This window comes from Orcinus orca, chromosome 3 (assembly GCF_937001465.1).
Source record: "Orcinus orca chromosome 3, mOrcOrc1.1, whole genome shotgun sequence".
Lineage (NCBI taxonomy): Eukaryota > Metazoa > Chordata > Mammalia > Artiodactyla > Delphinidae > Orcinus > Orcinus orca.
In genome coordinates, this window is record NC_064561.1 from 52,919,896 (window position 1) to 52,942,835 (window position 22,940).

Consider the following 22,940-nt stretch of genomic DNA (forward strand, 5'->3'; position numbering starts at 1 on the left):
ATTTTCTCCCATTCTGAGGGTTGTCTTTTGGTCTTGTTTATGGTTTCCTTTGCTGTGCAAAAGCTTTGAAGTTTCATTAGGTCCCATTTGTTTATTTTTGTTTTTATTTCCATTTCTCTAGGAGGTGGGTCAAAAAGGATCTTGCTGTGATTTATGTCATAGAGTGTTCTGCCTATATTTTCCTCTAAGAGTTTGATAGTTTCTGGCCTTACATTTAGGTCTTTAATCCATTTTGAGCTTATTTTTATGTATGGTGTTAGGGAGTGTTCTAGTCTCATACTTTGACATGTAGCTGTCCAGTTTTCCCAGCACCACTTATTGAAGAGGCTGTCCTGTCTCCGCTGCACATTCCTGCCTCCTGTATCAAAGATAAGGTGACCATATGTGCATGGGTTTATCTCTGGGCTTTCTATCCTGTTCCATTGATCTATCTTTCTGTTTTTGTGCCAGTACCATACCATCTTGATTACTGTAGCTTTGTAGTATAGTCTGAAGTCAGGGAGCCTGATTCCTCCAGCTCCGTTTTTCATTCTCATGATTGCTTTGGCTATTCGGGGTCTCTTGTGTTTCCATACAAATTGTGAAATTTTTTGTTTTAGTTCTGTGAAAAATGCCCTTGGTAGTTTGATAGGGATTGCATTGAATCTGTAGATTGCTTTGGGTAGTAGAGTCATTTTCACAGTGTTGATTCTTCCAATCCAAGAACATGGTATATCTCTCCATCTATTTGTATTATCTTTAATTATTTTCATCAGTGTCTTATAATTTCCTGCATACATGTCTTTTGTCTCCTTAGGTAGGTTTATTCCTAGATATTTTATTCTTTTTGTTGTAATGGTAAATGGGAGTGTTTTCTTGATTTCACTTTCAGATTTTTCATCATTAGTGTATAGGAATGCCAGAGATTTCTGTGCATTAATTTTGTATCCTGCTACTTTACCAAATTCATTGATTAGCTCTAGTAGTTTTCTGGTAGCATCTTAGGATTCTCTATGTAGAATATCATGTCATCTGCAAACAGTGACAGCTTTACTTCTTCTTTGCCAATTTGGATTCCTTTTATTTCCTTTTCTTCTCTGATTGCTGTTGCTAAAACTTCCAAAACTATGTTGATTAAGAGTGGTGAGAGTGGGCAACCTTGTCTTGTTCCTGATCTTAGTGGAAACGCTTTCAGTTTTTCACCTTGAGGATGATGTTGGCTGTGGGTTTGTCATATATGGTCTTTATTATGTTAAGAAAAGTTCCCTCTATGCCTACTTTCTGGAGGGTTTTTATCATAAATGGGTGTTGAATTTTGTCGAAAGCTTTCTCTGCATCTATTGAGATGACCATATGGTTTTCTCCTTCAATTTGTTAATATGGTGTATCACGTTGATTGATTTGCGTATATTGAAGAATCCTTGCATTCCTGGAATAAACCCCAGTTGATCATGGTGTATGATCCTCTTAATGTGCTGTTGGATTCTGTTTGCTAGTATTTTGTTGAGGATTTTTGCATCTATGTTCATCAGTGATATTGGCCGGTAGTTTTCTTTCTTTGTGACATCCTTGTCTGGTTTTGGTATCAGGGTGATGGTGGCCTTGTAGAATGAGTTTGGGAGTGTTCCTCTCTCTGCTATATTTTGGAAGAGTTTGAGAAGGATAGGTGTTAACTCTTCTCTAAATGTTTGATAGAAATCGCCTGTGAAGCCATCTGGTCCTGGGCTTTTGTTTGTTGGAATATTTTTAATCGCAGTTTCAATTTCAGTGCTTGTGATTGGTCTGTTCATATTTTCTATTTCTTCCTGATTCAGTCTTGGCAGGTTGTGCATTTCTAAGAATTTGTCCATTTCTTCCAGGTTGTCCATTTTATTGGCATAGAGTTGCTTGTAGTAATCTCTCATGATCTTTTGTATTTCTGCAGTGTCAGTTTTTACTTCTCTGTTTTCACTTCTAATTCTGTTGATTTGAGTCTTCTCCCTTTTTTTCTTGATGAGTCTGGCTAATGGTTTATCTATTTGCTTATCTTCTCCAGGAACCAGCTTTTAGTTTTATTGATATTTGCTATCATTTCATTCATTTCTTTTTCATATATTTCTGATCTGATCTTTATGATTTCTTTCCTTCTGCTATTTTTGGGGTTTTTTGGTTCTTCTTTCTCTAATTGCTTTAGGTGCAAGGTTAGGTTGTTATTTCGAGATGTTTCCTGTTTCTTAAGGTGGGCTTGTATTGCTATAAACTTCCCTCTTAGAACTGCTTTTGCTGCATCCCATAGGTTTTGGGTCAGCGTGTCTCCATTGTCATTTGTTCCTAGGTATTTTTTTATTTCCTCTTTGATTTCTTCAGTGATCACTTCGTTATTAAGTAGTGTATTGTTTAGCCTCCATGTGTTTGTATTTTTTACAGATCTTTTCCTGTAATTGATATCTAGTCTCATAGCGTTGCGGTCGGAAAAGATACTTGATACAATTTCAGTTTTCTTAAATTTACCAAGGCTTGATTTGTGACCCAAGATATGATCTATCCTGGAGAATGTTCCATGAGCCCTTGATAAAAATGTGTATTCTCTTGTTTTTGGATGGAATGTCTTATAAATATCAATTAAGTCCATCTTGTTTAATGTATCATTTAAAGCTTGTGCTTCCTTATTTATTTTCATTTTGGATGATCTGTCCATTGGTGAAAGTGGGGTGTTAAAGTCCCCTACTATGAATGTGTTACTGTCGATTTCCCCTTTTATGGCTGTTAGTATTTGCCTTATGTATTGTGGTGCTCCTATGTTGGGTGCATAAATATTTACAATTGTTATGTCTTCTTCATGGATTGATCCCTTAATCATTATGTAGTGTGCTTCTTTGTCTCTTGTAATAGTCTTTATTTTAAAGTCTATTTTGTCTGATATGAGAATTGCTACACCAGCTTTCTTTTGGTTTCCATTTGCATGGAATATCTTTTTCCATCTCCTCACTTTCAGTCTGTATGTTTCTCTAGGTCTGAGGTGAGTCTCTTGTAAACAGCATATATATGGGTCTTGTTTTTGTATCCATTCAGCCAGTTTGTGTCTTTTGGTGAGAGCATTTAATCCATTTACATTTAAGGTGATTATCGATATGTATGTTCCTATTCCCATTTTCTTAATTGTTTTGGCTTTGTTATTGTAGGTCTTTTCTTTCTTTTGTGTTTCTTACCTAGAGAAGATTCTTTAGCATTTGTTGTAAAGCTGGTTTGGTGGTGCTGAACTCTCTCAGCTTTTGCTTGTCTGTAAAGGTTGTAATTTCTCCATCAAATCTGGATGAGATCCTTGCTGGTAGAGTAACCTTGGTTGTAGGTTTTTCTCCTTCAGCACTTTAAATATGTCCTGCCATTCCCTTCTGGCTTGCAGAGTTTCTGCTGAAAGATCAGCTGTTAAGCTTATGGGGATTCCATTGTGTGTTATTTGTTGTTTTTCCCTTGCTGCTTTTAATATGTTTTGTTTGTTTTTAATTTTTGACAGTTTGATTAATATGTGTCTTCGCATATTTCTTCTTGGATTTATCCTGTATGGGACTCTCTGTGCTTCCTGGACTTGATTAACTATTTCCTTTCCCATATTAGGGAAGTTTTCAACTATAATCTCTTCAAATATTTTCTCAGTCCCTTTCTTTTTCTCTTGTTCTTCTGGAACCCCTATAATACGAATGTTGGTGCATTTAATGTTGTCCCAGAGGTCTCTGAGACTGTCCTCAGTTCTTTTCATTCTTTTTTCTTTATTCTGCTCTGCTGTAGTTATTTCCACTATTTTATCTTCCAGGTCACTTATCCGTTCTTCTATCTCAGTTATTCTGCTATTAATCCCTTCTAGAGTATTTTTAATTTCATTTATTGTGTTGTTCATCATTGCTTGTTTCATCTTTAGTTCTTCTAGGTCCTTGTTAATTGTTTCTTGCATTTTCTCTATTCTATTTCCAAGATTTTGGATCATCTTTACTATCATTATTCTGAATTCTTTTTCAGGTAGACTGCCTATTTCCTCTTCATTTGTTAGGTCTGGTGGGTTTTTATCTTGCTCCTTCATCTGCTGTGTGTTTTTCTGTCTTCTCATTTTGCTTCTCTTACTGTGTTTGGGGTCTCCTTTTTGCAGACTGCAATTTCGTAGTTCCTGTTGTTTTTGGTGTCTGTCTCCAGTGGCTAAAGTTGGTTCAGTGGGTTGTGTAGGCTTCCTTGGGGACAGGACTAGTGTCTGTGTTCTAGTGGATGAGGCTTGATCTTGTCTTTCTGGTGCGTAGGACCGTGTGCACTGCTGTGTTTTGGGGTGCCTGTGGACTTATTATGATTTTAGGCAGGCTCTGCTAATGGGTGGGGTTGTCTTCCTGTCATGCTAGTTGTTTGGCATAGGGTGTCCAGCACGGTAGCTTGCTGGTTGTTGAGTGAAGCTGGGTGTTGTTAAGATGGAGATCTCTGGGAGATTTTCACCATTTGATACGTGGAGCTGGGAGGTCTCTTGTGCACCAGTGTCCTGAAGTTGGCTCTCCCACCTCAGAGGCACAGCACTGACTCCTGGCTGCAGCACCAAGGGCCTTTCATCCACACAGCTCAGAATAAAAGGGAGAAAAAGTAGAAAGAAAGGATAAAGAAAGGATAAAAGAAAATAAAGTAAGATAAAATAAAGTTATTAAAATAAAAAATAATTATTAAGAAAAATAGTTTTTTATAGTAAAAAAAACAAACAAAAAAACAGACGGATAGAACCCTAGGACAAATGGTGAAAGCAAAGCTATACAGACAAAATCTCACACAGAAGCATACACATACACACTCCCAAAAACAGGAAAAGGGGGAAAAATAATAAATCTTGCACTCAAAGTCCACCTCCTCAATTTGGGATGATTTGTTGTCTGTTCAGGTATTTCACAGATGCAGCGTACATCAAGTTGATTGTGGAGATTTAATCCGCTGCTTTTGAGGCTGCTGGGAGAGATTTCCCTTTCTCTTCTTTGTTCGCACAGCTCCCAGGGGCTCAGCTTTGGATTTGGCCCCGCCTCTGCGTGTAGGTCGCCGGAAGGCATCTGTTCTTCACTCAGACAGGACAGGGTTAAAGGAGCCGCTGATTCGGGGGCTCTGGCTCACTCAGGCCGGGGGGAGGGAGTGGGGGCACGATGCAGGGCGAGCCTGCGGCAGCAGAGGCCAGCATGACGTTGCACCGGCCTGAGGCATGCCATGCGTTCTCCTGGGGAAGTTGTCCCTCGATCCCGGGACCCTGGCAGTGGCGGACTGGACAGGCTCCCGGAAGGGGAGGTGTGGATAGTGACCTGTGCTCGCACACAGGCTTTTTGGTGGTGGCAGCAGCAGCCTTAGCGTCTCATGCCCGTCTCTGGGGTCTGTGCTGTTAGTCGCAGCTCGCGCCCATCTCTGGAGCTCTTTTAAGCAGCACTCTTAATCCCCTCTCCTCGCACACCAGGAAACAAAGAGGGAAGAAAAAGTGTCTTGCCTCTTCGGCAGGTCCAGACTTTTCCCGGGATGCCTTCCCGGCTAGCTGTGGTGCACTAACCCCTTCAGGCTGTGTTCACGCCGCCAGTCCTCTCCTACCGAAGCCGGAGCCTCAGCTCCCAGCCGCGCCCGCCTGCCCCGGCGGGTGAGCAGACAAGCCTCTCGGGCTGGTGAGTGCCGGTCGGCACCGATCCTCTGTGCGGGAATCTCTCCGCTTTGTCCTCCGCACCCCTGTTGCTGCGCTCTCCTCCACGGCTCGGAAGCTTCCCCCTTCCGCCACCCGCAGTCTCTGCCCGCAAATGGGCTCCTAGTGTGTGGAAACCTTTCCTCCTTCACAGCTCCCTCCAAGAGGTGCAGGTCCCGTCCCTTTTCTTTGTCTCTGTTTTTTCTTTTTTCTTTTGCCCTACACAGGTAAGTGGGGAGTTTCTTGCCTTTTGCGAGGTCTAAGGTCTTCTGCCAGCGTTCAGTAGGTGTTCTGTAGGAGCTTTTCCACGTGTAGATGTATTTCTGATGTATCTGTGGGGAGGAAGGTGATCTCCGCGTCTTACTGTTCTGCCATCTTTCCCCTCCCAGCCTTTGTTTTAAAGTCTGTTTTGTCTGATATGAATATTGTGACTCCCACTTTCTTGTCATTTCCATTTACATGAAAAAGCTTTTTACATCCCCTCACTTTCAATCTATGTGTGTCCTTTGCCCTAAAGTGAGTCTCTTGTAGGCAGCATATTGCAGACTCTTGTTTTTTATCCAATCGGCCACTCTGTGTATTTTGATTGGAGCATTAATCTATTGAAATTTAAGGTAATTATTGATAGATATGTATTTATTGCCATTTTAAAACTTGTTTTCCCATTGATTTTTTTTTTTTTTTTTGTGGTACGCGGGCCTCTCACTGCTGCGGCCTCTCCCGTTGCGGAGCACAGGCTCCGGATGCGCAGGATCAGCGGCCATGGCTCACGGGCCCAGCCGCTCCGTGGCATGTGGGATCCTCCCGGACCTGGGCACAAACCTGTGTCCCCTGCATCAGCAGGCGGACTCTCAACCACTGCGCCACCAGGGAAGCCCCTCCCATTGATTTTATATTTCTGCTTTGTCCCTTTGTTTTTCTGTCTGTTTTTCCTTTTGTGGTTTGATGATTTTCTTTTGTATTATACTTATGTTCTCTTCTTTTTGGTTTTTGTGAATCTATTGTATGTTTTTGATTTGTGGTTACTCTGTTTTTCAAGTATGTTAACCCCTTCCTATATCTAATTGCCTTAGACTGGTAGTCTCATAGGCTCAAACACATTCTTGAAAAAAAAATCTACATTTTCTTACTATCCCACACATTTTATGATTTTCATGTCCTCTTTTCCTTCTTCTTGTTCATCCTTTTGTTGTTTATTGTGGTTATCATCACTTTCACAGATATTTTTTGAATTTTTTTTTTAACCTGTGTACTGCCTTGAGTGATTTAGTTTCTAATTGTGATTTTCTCTTCTGTATTGATTCTTACTTCTTTTCTATTTAGAGAAGACCTTTCAATATTTCCTTTAGGCTAGGTTTTGTATTACTGTAATTTTTTAGTTTTTGCTTGTCTGAAGAATTCTTTCTCTCTCCTATTCTAAATGATAATCTTGCTCAGTAGAGTATCTTGGTTGCAGATTTTTCCCTTCCAGGACTTTGAATATATCTTGCCACTCCCTTCTAGCTTGTAGTGTTTCTTTAGAGAAATAGGCTGATCGCCTTATGAAGGCTTAACTCTGTTTTTCTCTTTCTGCCTTTAGAATCCTCTATGTTTAAGTTTTTCCATTTTAATTGTAATATGTCTTGGTGTAGGTCTGTTTGGATTTATTTGTTTGGGACCCTCTGTACTTCCTGTACCTGGAAATCTGTTTCCTTTTTACGTTTGGGAAGTTTTCAGTCATAACTTCTTCAAATACATTTTCAATCCCCTTTTCTCTTTCTTTTCCTTCTGGGATCCCCTTTAAGTATAGATTGGAATGCTTTATATTAGCCCATAGGTCTCTTATATTGCTTTTTTTTTTTAATTTGGCTTTCTGTTTGTGATTCTCATTGGGTGATTTCCATTATTCTATCTTCCAGATCACTTATTTGTTCTTCTGCATTATTAATTCTGCTATTCATTGACTTTAGCTCAGCTTTCATCTCGGTGAATGAATTTTCTAATTTTTCTTGGTTCCCCTTTATAGTTTCTAGTTCCTTTTTACAGTAATCTGCCTTTCTGTCAATAGTCCTTCTTAATTCCTTCAGTATTTTCATTATCTCCTTTTTGAACTCAGTGTCTATTTGACTGAAGAGGTCTGTTTCATTGTTCTTTTAGGGGAATTCTCTTGATTTTTTAATTGGGAGAGGTTCCTCTGCTTCTTCATTTTACTTATATTTCTCTTGCTGTATGAGTTTAAGAGAAACAATTATCTGCTGTGGTCTTGGAGGGCTATTTTTATGTGGGAACATCCCTGTGTAGCTTGTGTGGGTTTAATATTTTTTGGTGCAAGGACTATTTTTAGTGTGGATGACTGCCACCTCTTTCCTCAATGTATGCTGGCCATTATCCCCTTGACAGGAGGCTTGACTGGAGTTGTGGTGACCAGAGCCTGCACTGAATATTGAGTGACTAGTGAGCAGGGCCTCCTTTTTGCTCTGTGGTTGTCACTGCCCTGTTAGGGGCTGGGTCTGTTCCCTAGTTGTTGGGATAGAAGCCCCCAGATCCATTTCTTTTTTTTTAACATCTTTATTGGAGTATAATTGCTTTACAATGTTGTGTTAGTTGCTGCTGTATAACAAAGTGAATCAGCTGTATGTATACATATAACCCCATATCTCCTCCCTCTTGCGTCTCCCTCCCACCCTCCCTATCCCACCCCTCTAGGTGGTCACAAAGCACTGAGCTGATCTCCCTGTGCTATGCGGCTGCTTCCCACTAGCTGTTTTACATTTGGTAGTGTATATATGTCCATGCCTCTCTCTCACTTCGTCCCAGCTTACCCTTCCCCTTCCCTGTGTCCTCAAGTCCGTTCTCTACGTCTACATCTTTATTCCTGTCCTGCCCCTAGGTTCTTCAGACCGTTTTTTTTTTTTAAGATTCCATATATATGTGTTAGCATACAGTATTTGTTTTTCTCTTTCTGACTTACTTCACTCTGTATGAGAGTCTCTAGGTCCAACCACCTCACTACAAATAACTCAGTTTCATTTCTTTTTATGGCTAATGTTCCATTGTATATATGTGCCACATCTTCTTTATCCATTCATCTGTCGATGGACACTTAGGTTGTTTCCATATCCTGGGTATTGCAAATAGACCTGCCAAAAATACGGAATGCTACACGAATTTGCATGTCATCCTTGCGCAGGGGCCATGCTAATCTTCTCTGTATCATTCCAATTTTAGTATATGTGCTGCTGAAGCGAGCGCACCAGATCCATTTCTAAACTGTGTTTTTGAGCTGCAGTGTGAGGTATGTGGGATTGGAGCACTCCCACTGGGAGAGGAGCCACTAAGTATTCCTCTGCCAGAGCTGTTCCTTGGTGAGTGTGCTCTGTTGTGTCACCTGTCACTTGTTATGTGGGCTCACAAAGTACACTGTTGTTGGCACTGCCTTTGGCCCTGTCTCAACCTTGGGTATGCCGGCGATCAGCCCTGTCCCTTAGGTGTTGTTTTCATAAGGACACCAGCACAGGTCCACTGAAGTTAGGTACCAGAACTGCAGCAGTCATGAACCTGGTCCCACTGTGCGAGCTATGGAGGCAGCTCAGACCCTGGCCTGGCCCAGCCTCTGTGTGTACACACCCACGGAGCCCACAGCTGCTAATGTTAGACCCATCCCAGTCGGGGGAGCACTTGTTGTCCACTCAGATGTCCTGCAGGCACTCGGTTTACAAAGCCGGTGGCGGAAGTATAAATCTGTGGCTCACGCAGCCGTGGGGAGAAATTTCAGCCCTGCATTCTGCCTCGTAGCCCCTGGGGCTCAGCTGTGGTTTGGGTCCTGCCTCTGTGAGTGGGCAACCCGCTGATGGCCGCTCCTGGAGCCTGCTGAGGTGGCAGCTGGGGCATGAGAGCCCATGGAGGTGGGAGCCACAAGGCAGTGGCTGGGGTACACTCTCGCAGAGCCTGGGGAGGCAGGGGCCAGCACATGGAGAAAGAAGCCATGATGGCCACCCTGCCCCTCCCTTTGCAGGCCACTGAACGATGGCGCTTTGCTTCTCTGGCGGGTCCGGGCTTCTGCGAACACACCATGGTTGTGGCCACACCACACGCTAGTGTCTTCAGACTGTCTCTGCACAGCCAACAGCGGTCCTCTCCCTGGGTCTGTCCTCTAAGCCCTGAGTTCCAGCACCCAGTCCCTGCCTGTACCTGTAGATGTTCATCTCAGGCTGGGGCACACAGGGTGGTGGCATGGATCAAATGTGCAAGTCTCTCTCTGTTCTGCCTACCACAAACCAGTTGCTGTGCTCTCCTCTGAGCCTCTGAAGCTCCCTTTCTGTCCCGGCTGATCTCCCTGCCAGTGTGGGGGCTTCCCAGGGTGCAGGAACCTTTCCTGTTTTTCAGCTCCCTCCCAAAGGCACAGGTCCCATCACCTTCCTCTTTTTTTTTCCCTTTCACCCTATCCGGTTACATGGAGATCTTTCTTGTCCTTTCAGGTGTTTGGGGTCTTCTGCTAGTGTTCAGGAGGTGTTCTGTGGGAATCGTTCCATTTTTAGATGTATTTTTGAGGTACTTGTGGAAGGAGGTGAGTTCCATATCATCTTACTCCGCAATCTTGAATAACCACCCTAGCAGGATATTCTGATTTACCTAATTTCCCTCAAGATTTAGGTCAGCTGAATCTATTCTGGCTGAGTCGTATTTTAAAAATGGCATTTTAGGGCTTCCCTGGTGGCGCAGTGGTTGAGAGTATGCCTGCTGATGCAGGGGACACGGGTTCATGCCCCGGTCCGGGAAGATCCCACGTGCCGCCGAGCGGCTGGGCCCGTGAGCCATGGCCGCTGAGCCTGTGCGTCCGGAGCCTGTGCTCCGCAATGGGAGAGGCCACAATAGTGAGAGGTCCGCACACTGCAAAAAAAAAAAAAAACAACAAAAAAAAACGGCGTTTTACTGTCTTACTACTCTGAAATAATATTTGTATTTTCATGGAACCCTCCAAAGCCTTCACCCAAATATTTTGGCAGTAAAGACACAGTGGCCACTTGGAATTAGTGTGGCTCTACCAGGAAGAATGAGAAACAAATATCAAAGCAAAACCAAACAAAAAACCTGAATGGGGTGAAACAATAAGTCTGGTCTTTTCTCGATAACCCAGAAATAGCAAATACTTAACATGCAGACCACCACTGCCTTTCCTGGGCCCTTGGCAGACATCAGTAATCAATCATACTGCTCTTTCTGCTAAGCCCAGACATGGTGGCCTCAGAATCTCTTCAAAAGAGCCCCCTAGGAACTGAATTTTGACATGCGAATTAAGCTTGTGTGGCATTCCTGGCATAACCGCAAAGTCGCCATTCTTTACCATTCTTTCTTGTTCTTCTCCCACATTCAGAACCTTAGGGGTATCTTGAAAGTTCTAAAAATATCTGGATTTAAATTTCCTAATAGGGTCTGTATGTTGGAATCACAGGGTTCTGCTCTAGTTGTTTCTGTCTCATGTAAAAGAATGAGGCAATTGACTAATGGAAAAGACAGGATGATGGGACAATAAAGAAGCTTTGTCATGTTTCACTTCTTTTTCTTCTGAGATTCATCCTTAAAATGCTGTTACTGGATGCCTGGAAAATTCTCATTGATGCTAAGAAAGAAGCCATCTACCCCTCACACAGCTTACTATCCACATTAACATGACTCTACTATTATACTTTCTTCATCAATTTAACTTTACTCTTTCAGAAAAAGCTTGCCCAAGAAAATAAATATTGCAATTAACTTTACTGGGCATTCTGAAGATCCAACTCTCAAGTAGGGAAAAGCATTCAACAAGTTTACATCCTAACACCCTTTGAACATCCCTCTTCAAAATTCTCACTATACTGTGTCCTCGATTTCTCAACTACTTTATCATGATTCTTACCCAATCCTAACCAAGCTTCCCACATTGAAAGACATGCTTTTCAGTAGACTTCAAATATCATAAACTTCCCCAGTTTTCCCTTCTTCATTTGTGAGGATATGAAGACTCTTTGAAGGTAGTGTTCTCACTTCCTACAGTAAGAAGAAATTCTGCTTTGTCGTATCAGGTTGTTTGGGTGATATTTTGGGGAAGCCACTATATGACAATGTCAACAGCTCCTGAGCTGTTCAGGTGAATACAACCAACACTTATTGGGCAATTTCTATGTGTAAAGCACCTGGAATTTTAGTGGAAGGGGCTTAAAAGGATTCTCTAAATCTTCCAACTAGTGGAGGCATACCAGGCATAGGAGTACCAAAATGAAGTAATATTATCAGGTGGTTCTTAGAGAAAGAATTAATTCCCACTAGGATATCTCAGAAGACTTCTTGGAGGTGATCTGTTTGAATTGTCACACCAGAACAAGGCTAATATGTCCAAGTGGGAATGGAAGTGGGGGGAGAGCATTCTAGACTGAGGGAGTAGGCGCCAAGGGCAAAGAGGTGGAAAAGGTCAGAGTGTGTCCCCAAAACTCAAGAAGACACGTGGGATGGTAGGAATAGAGGGAAATGAGGCTGGAAAGGTGGATACACCTCAAGCAATACGTACTTGGAATGCCAGAAAGGAGTTCCAGGTTTGATTCTGTATGCAGTGAGTGCACAGGAGGTTTTTGAGTTCACTCTACGTTCTCAATCTCCTCACCTCTCCCTCCATCTCTATCTCTCGGGTTATCTGCCTCTATCCCTTGTTCTCTCCCCTTTCCTCCCCTTCTCTCCACTACCTACAGCCCCTCCTTTCTGTGATCCCTTTCTTTTCCCTTAATCGAATCTCCTCTTCTCTCATCTCTGTGGCTCACATCCCCTTGTTTTCTTTGTGATCTCCAGCATTTATATTTTCTCTCTCATCTCCACAGCTTGCACTTGTTCCAGCTTTTCCTCCTTTGAACTGACTTCAGATCCGTTTCTTAATCTCTTTATGATGCCCTCATTCTCTTACTAATTTTAAATGAAGTGTTTGCTGCAGTCTCTGCCTCGCAAATGTAACCAGTGAGTTTTGAATTCAAACCATCATTTGAATTATGATAGTTGATCTGGTCTGCACCTAAGCCTAGGCCACCCCCTTTCTTCCACTTGCTTCTTTCCGCTCTCGCTCTCGCTCTCGCTCTCGCTCTCGCTCTCGCTCTCGCTCTCGCTCTCGCTCTCGCTCTCGCTCTCGCTCTTTTTATTTTTTTTGTATATTTCTAAGAGGACAGCTGAAGAGAGGCAACCCAACTCTTACCTAATTAGATTCTTCAGTTTACATTTTCTTTTTTTAAAGAATAACATTGTAACATTTCCAAGGACTGAATTTTTTAATACTGAAGTATCCACCTGGCAGGATGCCAGAGTTTAGCTGGGAAGCTCAGAGTTCCTGTGAAGATAAGACTAAAGAATGGTTCTTTTTACCAGAATAGAGAGTGATGCCCCAGGCTGTGCATCCTAATGTCTAGGTAAATGAGCAGCCTATCATATTTCTTATCAAGATTAAAACTTTAAGCAGATGTGGCATGTGTCAAAACAGAAGAGAAAATACCAGTTAACGTCTAAGACATAGAGAAAAGTGTCTTTGGTAAACTATAATTTCTTTTTACATTAGGGAAGAGGTATATTGCTTTTCTCCATTTTAATGTATCTTTAATGGATTTATTTCTAAATGTAAAAATAATAAATGCACATTTGAAAAAGTTTGGGAAAGTATATAACAGTGAATTAGAAGGAAAAAACACTAAGAGCTTGAGGGATCTTTCTAGGCCCTTTTTTTTTCCTATAAATGTGTTCACATGGTTCAAAATATGCTCGTGCTTTAATTTTGCATCATTTGTTTTTCAGTTAATTTTACACATAAAGTTGTAAGATTTGCCGCTTACTGTTTCATGTCATTCATGTTCTTAAAAAACATGGTTTTTAATTATCGTATAGAATACTGTAGTGTAGTTGTACCGTGATAATTTATTATTTCCCTGATGCTGGACCTTGACGTGGTTTCTAGCTTTTCTCACTGATAGGCTGCCACGAATACGTTTAGGATTAAATCTGGTGCATTTTCTGTGGGAGTTACCATCTATTTCCTACTTCCATGATAGGCATGTATAGTAGGCATAGAGTCTATAATAGAGTTTTACAAGGAATAGCTTGAAGGTGTTATTTATATTAATCTAATTCCAACTCAGAGGCCATGTTCCTCTAATGCTGACAAAAACAGGGGAACTTGAAAATCAAGACATTGTTGACACAGGGAAACTTTGTTTCAGACATTTCTCTAAAGGTCAGAGGCTTATGTAAAAATACCCATCCAGATTTACCAGACCTTATATTTTGTTATGTTTGCTTTAGGTATTTTGTTTTTTCAAGAAGCCAAACCATACACATATAGTTCGAGCTCATTTTTCACCCCACCCCTGCCCCTGACCAGAAGTAAATACAATCCTAGAGTTGGTGAGAATCCTTCCTATCCAGCTATCCATATTTTTATATTTTTTGAAAACATATGCAGGTATTAAAAAATGGTAAATAGTGTTCTTTACTGTACTTAAATTTTTTATTTCACTATTGTCATCTTGTATATATCATCCTTATTTTTGGCTCAGTGTTATGTTTTGGGATGTTTAACCAAGGATCTGTCATTTTAACTGCTGTGTACTAGATTCATTGTATAAAAATACTACAATTTATGTACCCATTGACATATACTGATGGATATATTCTTCTTCTCTTCTGTTTTCCTATGACAGACCCATGCTTCGTAACTGTCTGCATGCGTGTCTCATTTTGATGTGTGCGGTTTTCTCTTGGGTGAGTACTTAGCAGTGGATTTGCTGTGTTTAAGGGCAGGTGCATCTTGTGATCTTTACTGCCAGCTTGCTTCCCAAGGTGAGTGTATCCCATTACTTCCTACTGCCTGTGTGTGAGAACTCATCCTTGTTCACCCCTGTTACTGTCAGATTTGCGATGCTATGTATGTGTAGATTGAATTTGCATTTCCTGTATTCCCGGTGTGGTAGAGCATCTCGCCCTATATGTACTGGTCCTTATGGTTTCTTCTTCAGTGCCTTTCCTTTGCTGGCCCCCTTTTTTCTTTCTGTTGGGTTGTCTTTTACATTTTATGAGTTGTTCACATTTTCTTCATGCCAGTTTTTTGTTGAGTAAATGCCTTTTAATATCTCTTTGCAGTCTGTGGCTTGTATTCTTACTTTATGAAATTATTTGTTGTATAGAAGTTTTAATCTTTCAACAAATCAAATTTGCAAGTCTTTTATGGTAACCAGTATCTAAGAAATCCTTTCTATCCTGTTGAAAGAACACCACATTTTGATAGTTTCTGCTAAATGTTTTAAGGTTTGCTGCTCCCATTTAGATTTTCATCTATTTAAAATATATTTCAGGAAATGTTCTGAGGTATAAATGCCATTTGACTCTATTTTTCCATACAGGAAACAGTTTCCCCAGCATCATTTATTGAATACACCATCTTTTCCCAGCAGTTTGCAATGCCACTTCTGTCATACTCCGATTTTTCATTTATTTATGGGTTTGCTTCTGGGCTCTCTATTCTGTTCCTCTGGGCTATTTGCCTGTCTCTGGTTCAAAAAAGCACTATTTTAATCGCTTATAGCTTCATAGTAACTCTCTCTCTCTGCTAGGGAGAGTTCTTCTGACTTGTTTTTCTTCAAAATTGTTTTAGATATTCTTCGCCCATTATCTTCTATAAACTTTACTATCACCTTATCAAGTTCCATAAGAAACTAGGATTTTTATCAAAATTGCATTGAGAATTAATAGATTACTTTGGAAAAAATAGACTTTTTAATGATAGTGAATCTAGCCATGGACAACAAGGAATATCTTTCCGTTTATTCAAAATTTTTATATGCTATAATAAAATTTGGTCATTTTCTTCAGATAGGATTAATATATTTTTGGTGAGATTTATATTTAAGTAATTCACAGATCTTGTTACTAGGTTAAATGGGATAATTCATCCTATTACATTTTCTAATTGTCTTTTGCTAATGTATAGAACATTATTCTTTTTTTGTTTGTTTGTTTTTGTTTTTTTGCGGTACGCGGGCCTCTCACTGTTGTGGCCTCTCCCGTTGCGGAGCACAGGCTCCGGACGCGCAGGCTCAGCGGCCATGGCTCACGGGCCCAGCCGCTCAGCGGCATGTGGGATCTTCGCGGACCGGGGCACGAACCCGTGTTCCCTGCATCGGCAGGCGTATTCTCAACCACTGCGCCACCAGGGAAGCCCTATTGTTTTTTTTTTTTCCATAATCGTATATCCAGGAAACTTGCTGAACTCTCTTATTAACTTTATCACAAAGTTACATTTGAATTAGTTTTTTGAATCTATCAGATAATAAAATGCTTTCTTTCTCTCTTTTCCTCTTTTTTTCCAGAAAGTATGGTGAGTTACACTGATTTCTTTTTAAATGTTAAAACATTTTTGCATAGCTGGAATTAACTCCATCTGATCCTGATATTTGCCTCTTCATGTATTACGAGAATCAATTTGCATTTTTAAATTGTGGTACACTTCATATAATGGAAAATTCACCATTTAAACCATTAAAAAAAAATTTAGTGGCATTTAATACATTTACAGTGTTGTGCAACCATCACCGTTGTCTAGCTCTAGAACATTTTCATCACCCCAAAAGGAAACCCTGTACCTGTTAAGCAGTCACATCCCATTCCCCCTTCTCTTTAGCTCCTGGCAACCAGCAGTCTACTTTCTGGCTATATGGATTTGTCTGTTTGGACATTTTATATAAATGGAATCCTATGTGGTTCTTTGTGACTGGCTTCTTTCACTTAACATACCATTTTCAAGGTTGGTCCATGTTGTATCATGTATCCATACTTTATATGGCTGTGTAATATTCCATTGTATGCATATACTACATTTTGTTTCTCTATCAGTTAATGGACGCCTAGGTTGTTTACATCTTCTGGCTATCATGAATAATGATGCTATCAATTTTTTGTGTACAAGTTTTATTTGAACACCTGTTTAATTCTTTTTGGAATGTACCTAGGATTTGTATGGTCAGTATATGTTGAAAGTATTGAGGAACCACCAAACTGTTTTCCCCAGTGGCTGCACCATTTTACGTTCCCTTGAGCTGCGCCTGACGGTACCAATATCTTCACAACTTCACTTACACCTGTTATTTTCTATTTCTTTGAGCATAGTCATTCTAGTGGGTATGAAGTGATATTGCATTGTGGTTTTGATTTGCGTATCCTTAATGACTGTGATGTTTAGCATCTTTTTATGTGCTTATTGGCAACTTTATTATTTTCTTAGAGAAATGTCTATTCAAGTGTTTACCCATTTTAAAATAAGGTTGGTGGTTTGTTGATTTTGAGCTATAGGTATTGTTTAAATATTCTGGGTACTAAGCCCTTATTAGATTTATGATTTATAAACATTTTTTCCTGTTTTTTGGGTTGTCTTACCATTTTCTTGATAGTGTCCTTTGCATAAATGTTTTTAATTTTGATGAAGTTTATGCTTTTGGTGGCATAGAATTAGAAATATTTTGCTAAGAATTTTTGCATCTATCATCCTGACAGGGATTTGTCTATAACTATTTGTCTTGTAAATTCCTTGTTATAGTTTGGAAATATAATAGGTTGTGCTGGCCTCAAAGAAAAAAAGTGAAGTTACCTTCCTATCATTAATATTTTCTAGAAAGTTTTGCAAAATATTGGAGTTATTTCTTCCTTGGATGTTTAGAATTCACTGGTGAAAACTTCTGGGCCTTGAGAGTTCTTGGTAGGGAGCTTTCACATAATGGATTCAATTTCTTTAAGAGATATTTAGTTATTCAAAATTTCTATTTCTTTTTGTCTGCTTTGGTAAATTGCATTTTTGAGGAATTTCCCATTTCATCCAGATAGTCAAATTTATTGGTATAAAGTCATTCATAATATCCTCTGGTGAAGTTTTTCATGTCTGAAGACTCTGTAGTAATAACCCATTTTTCTTTAAATATTGTTAATTTGTGTTTTCTCTCTTTTTTCTTTAATTAATTTTGTAAGGGGTTATCAATTTATTAATCTTTTCAGAGAAAAAACTTTTCTGATTTTTTTCTGTGTATGTTTGTATCTACTTTACTGATTTCTGTTTTTATCTTTGTGTCTGTCTGAAGTTTGATTTGCTTTTCTTACTCTAACCTCTTGAGGTAGATGCTTACATATTTAGATTTCTGGATTTCTTCTTTTCTATTATACACCATTAAGATTATACATTTCTGTATAAATACTATTTTACCTATAGCCAACCACTCTCAAACTTTTTAAATCATAATTTTATTGAGAGATAAATCACAAAGCACAAGATTCACACTTTTGAAGTGTACAGTTTAGTAGCTTTTAGTACATTCACAGTTGTGCAACAGTCACCACCATCTAATTCCAGGATATTTTAATTACCTCAAAAGGAAGCTCCATATACATTAGCAGTCTCTCTTCTTTCTTCTTTCCCCTAACCCCTATCAACCACTGACTAACTTAACTTCTGTTTCTATAGATTTGCCTATTGGGGACATTTCATATAAATGGAATCACGATATTTGGCTTTTTGTGTCTTGCTTCTTTCTGTTAGCATAATGTTATCATCATTCATCCACGTTGTAGTATGTATCAGTAATTCATTCTGTTTTATTGCCAAATAATATTCCCTTGTACAAATATATGTCACATATTTTGAGAAACTGCCACAGTGTTTTCCAAGGTGCCATCCCACCAGCAACATATGAGGGTTCCAATTTCTCCACATCATTACCAGTACTTGCTATTGTCTATCTGTTATAGCCATTCTATTAGGTGCGAAATGGTATCTCATTGTGGGTTTTGGTTTACATTTCTCTAATGACTAATGATATTGAACATATTTTCAAGTGCTTACTGTTCATTTTTATATCTTGTTCAGAGAAATGTTTATTTGAATCCTTTAGCCATTTTGTAATTGAATCATCTATTCTTTGCTCCTTTTTTTTCTACTTTCTTGCCTTTTTTTTTTTATCCTCCTATGGTAACTTTTTTTCTTCTATGAGTTCATCATTTGGTAGCTTTTCCAGAAAGGTCTTCTAGAGCAGCGGTCCCCAACCCCCAGCCCGTGGACCAGTACTGGTCCACGGCCTGTTAGGAACCGGGCCACACAGCAGGAGATGAGAGGCAGGCGAAGGAGCGAAGCTTCATCTGCCGCTCCCCATCGCTCCCCATCGCTCCCCATGGCTCGCATTACCACCGAAATCATCCCCCTGCCCCCGTCCATCTGAAAATTGTCTTCCATGAAACTGGTCCCTGATGCCAAAAAAGTTGGAGACCACTATTCTAGAGGGTTTCCCATCATCCTATATGTATATAAACAAACACACACATACATACACATACACATATATAGTGTGTGTGTACATTTTTTCCTGCTCTATGTCTAATGATAGTTTAACTGTGTAAACCATTTTATCTTGATAATTATGTTCCACCAGCACTTTAAATGATACAGGCTGATTGTGCTTATATTAGTATTATCTCCTTGTGGGTTATAACACTTTTTTCCCTTCTCAGATAGCTTTTAAGATTTTCTCTTTATACATAATTTCTGCAGTTTTATTTAAATGTCTATAAATTTATTTTTATTTATCTTTCTCAGTACTCTGAGTGTATGTTAAAATTGATAACTCTTGTTTATCTTTTATTCTAGAAAATCCTTAGTGTATCTTCTTTAATATTCCTTCTCCAACAAATCTTCTATTCTTCTGACACTCCAATTAAGTGTATATTTGTACTTCTGCATCTAATCTCCATCCCTCTTAATACTTTAAGAATTACTCCTTTTTCGTGCTGCACTCTAGCTGAATTCTTTAATATCCAATTTGCTGCCTCTCTTTTTGACTGTGTCCATTCCAGAGTTTATCTTTTCCATTAACTTTTTATTTCAGTCGGTGACTAATTTTTATTTCCAAAAGTTCTATCTGATACTTTCATAGAAGTCTTTTCATTTTAGCTTCATATCTGTTTTTCCATTTTAAGGATGTTTTTGTTTTGAAGATAATTACTTATATGAAAATCTTTTCCAGACTATTCTATCATATTAATTCATCTAGATTGAAAATTTTAAGTTGTTGGCTTATTGCTTACCTATTTACTCTTAGTTTCATTCGTATGTTTTGATTCCCCACCCTCCGCCCCCCACCTCAGCTTCAGATTTCTGTTTTGGTGGTTTTCTTTGACTGAAATGATTTTTTTTATCTGAGTTGTCTAGGACCTGAGTCTAGAACTAAGTTTTACATTACTTGCTAAGTCTTCTCCCCGAGAGCAACATCAGGGAAATTTTGGATACTTCCAGGTGCTTGTAATGAGGCTGTATCTAATTCTCTTTATGCTGTAGGCAGGAAGCTTCTCATTGCCTCTTATGCTGCAAGCTTTCCCCCTCTTCTTTCATCCTTCCTTCCTTAGTTTTAAGCAGTGAGGGTATTGCCCACAGACAGCCTCTGTCTGCTTCTGGTCCTGGGCATCAGCAACTCCAAAGCTTTAGCCTCCCATGCTTTGAATTTCCATCAGTTTCTGCTTTACGCTATGTTTATCTTGTTTTAGATCTCACTTGAAATGTGTTTAGATCAGAGTGTGGGTATTAAAATGTAAGCTCAGTACATCACCTTGACTGGATGTTGAAGCATAGGAATCTTGGCTGGAGTGGGGGATTCTGGTCCCTGGAGTCCAGCCTCCAATCCCTGGTATGGCGTAACGTGTTTTTGGAAATTTTGGCCTCTCCTTGGCATGGTGTAGTGTGAGGGGTCTGCTACGAGTGATCTCTGACTTCTGTTCTCTTCTTATTAACCTCACAGAATCTCTGTACTCTCCCTTCTTGTTGGCCTCAAAGGCACTCCCTGTACCCTTTGTTTTTTTTCATTAGAGTCCTTGATGGTCAATTAAAGAAGCCATCCTTAGTACCTAAAAAGAGTGTTCTGTCACAGAGGGAAAGATAATATTCATACTCTTCCATCAAGTAAAAGACAGTCATTACATTCTGTATGTCTAATTCACAGAAGAAAATGAAGAAGAGCACAGTAGTTGAATGTTCAGTCTTTCTAAGTAATGAAATTAATGACCTGCTGCACTTTTCTAAGAACTTTGTTTCCTCTGCTGGAGTGCCCTTCTCCTAGTTCTTTGTGTGCCTGATTTCTCATGAAATCTCAGCTCAGATATCACCTTCCTCAGGGAGGAGTTTAATTCTGTTACTACTATTACTGTTACTATTTCCAGTGTCTGGAAATTATCTGTATTACATATTTTGGCATTGCCCCTTCCTACTAGATTATAAACTCCATGATGATGGAGGCCATGCCTGTCTTGTTTATTATAATCCCCAAACACCTTGAAGCATGGCCAGCACTTAGCACATATTCATTAATTACTTGGCCAGTGAATGGATGGGCTAGTCCTGTCCCATTCAGAACTGGCCACTCTGATGAGAAATAGCATACAGAGCACTATGTGAGATCACTAGACGGGAGGGCTAGTGGAGATCATTCAATGGACACCTTCATTTTACAGAGGAAGGAGGCAAGACTCAAGGCTTGTCACAGTCACATAACTAACAAATGGCCAGACAGGAAACAAGGTTGATGTGCCACATTGTGAAGGAGCAGTGGTACTTGGGCCTGGAACCCCTTGCACATGGCTGGTGTTCAGTAAATATAGATGCACTGAAGAGAGTCTAGATCTTCCTCTGCTGGGCATGTAAACTGGGATAGTCACTGAGTCTGGGACTCAGTTTCCCCATTTGCAAGATGAAATATGTGTCCTGCTTATTTTATAAGGTTACTGTGACAGTTAAGTTGGATAATTTAAAAGGATTATTTGGCAATTCATGTGAAGACCATGTTTGGCAGAGGCGGGAAAAAACAAGCTTAAAAGAAAGGTCACTGCCTTTATGCCAACTGTACTCATTGTATAGACAAAGAAAGATTGATGTCCAAAGAGAAACAAGAGCTAAAGAAAGAGTCAAAGGCAAGGAGAAAGCATGAGGAAAGGCTGGTGGTATAAACTTAACATTGTGGTGAAGAACTTGGGCATGGACCCCTTTCTGTTTCTCTGTGGAAATGTTTTTGTAACTCAGAATCTTGACAGAGCTGTCAGAAGAATGAAATCAGTAGTGCAAATTTTGAAACTTATGTCAGAGATCTGTCTGGGATACTGTGAAATCATCAAAATGGAAAACAAAGACTAAGGAGTTGTAGGTGCTTTGGTTTAATTTATCCATTATTTATTGGTAACAGTTCCTGTTTCCTGGAGTCATGTGGATGTCATGGGGCAGGCTGGGTGCCTGAGCCACATGGGGCTCTGGAAGGAAATAAGACGGGTAAGTGGATGCTGTGTAGCCATCATCATGGTGTTAAGAAGTGTGGACTCAGGACTGGATGGGGTCAAAATGGAGAAATAGCCACTGGAAAACCTGATTTGACCACTAGGAGGTCAGTGGTGACCTTTTTAGAGATCAACATCATATTAGACCTAGGGAATAAAATTAGATTGAAGACTATAAGTGTGCAAACTGAAGAAGTGAGTATAGACTGTTTTCAAGAATTTGGGTGGTGAATTTTCTTGAGGTGGGCAGGGTTGAGAGAACACATTTGGGTCTGTACGTGATACAGGAGAGATTTGACTGTGTTGGCAGGCAAAATATAGCAAGGTCTAGGAAAAAAAGGAAGAGGCTCAAGAGAAGGAATATTTTTCCTTCAAGGAAAAGAGTAAACTATACACACAATATTAAGGAAATCTAAAGAAAAGAACCGACTGGGGATGGATAAGATGATTGAGATCAGAATTCACTGGCATTCTTTATGAGGGAACCTGGTCTTCGACACCGGTCTAGCTCAGACACAGGTCTAGTGGACAGCCAAACCAATGCCCTTCCTCTGTATCTGTACCCATCACTCTAAGTTTATCTCTTTTCTTATTAAGAAATATAATTTCTTATATTTGGAGAATTGGAGAATACCTATAGGAATTGGAGAATACGTATTTGGCTAGAGAGGGAAAGATTAAGGAATATAAACTAGTTGGGTCAGATTATAGTGTATGACAGATAATTCACTTTTAAAGAGTAGAGAAGAACCCCTGTGGTAACTGTCTGTAGTACTGGGGAAGGGATTGATTATCGGGCTCTGAGCACCTTGGTCGGTTATCTATGATGGAGTCTGTTACAGAGAGGAGAAGTCAGATGTTGAAGGAGGAGTCATGAATTGCAGTATCATGGGAGCTAAGGAAGGTGGGTTATGAAGCCTAGAAATCATGGGAGGGATGGATTCAAGATGGATTAAGGCTGTATGAAACCACTTGAAAT

The 22,940-nt window shown here is 39.9% G+C and overlaps 1 protein-coding gene and 1 non-coding gene across 2 annotated transcripts in view; both read right to left on the reverse strand.

The window, feature by feature from the left end:
* The window catches only part of SGCD (sarcoglycan delta), a 745,702-nt gene that overhangs the window by 291,252 nt on the left and 431,510 nt on the right, over window positions 1-22,940 (reverse strand). The gene's annotated exons all lie outside the window — the stretch shown is intronic.
* LOC117197063 (U6 spliceosomal RNA) lies at window positions 8,754-8,860 on the reverse strand. The gene has a single exon (XR_004477537.1). It is a non-coding gene; the product is annotated as a U6 spliceosomal RNA (small nuclear RNA).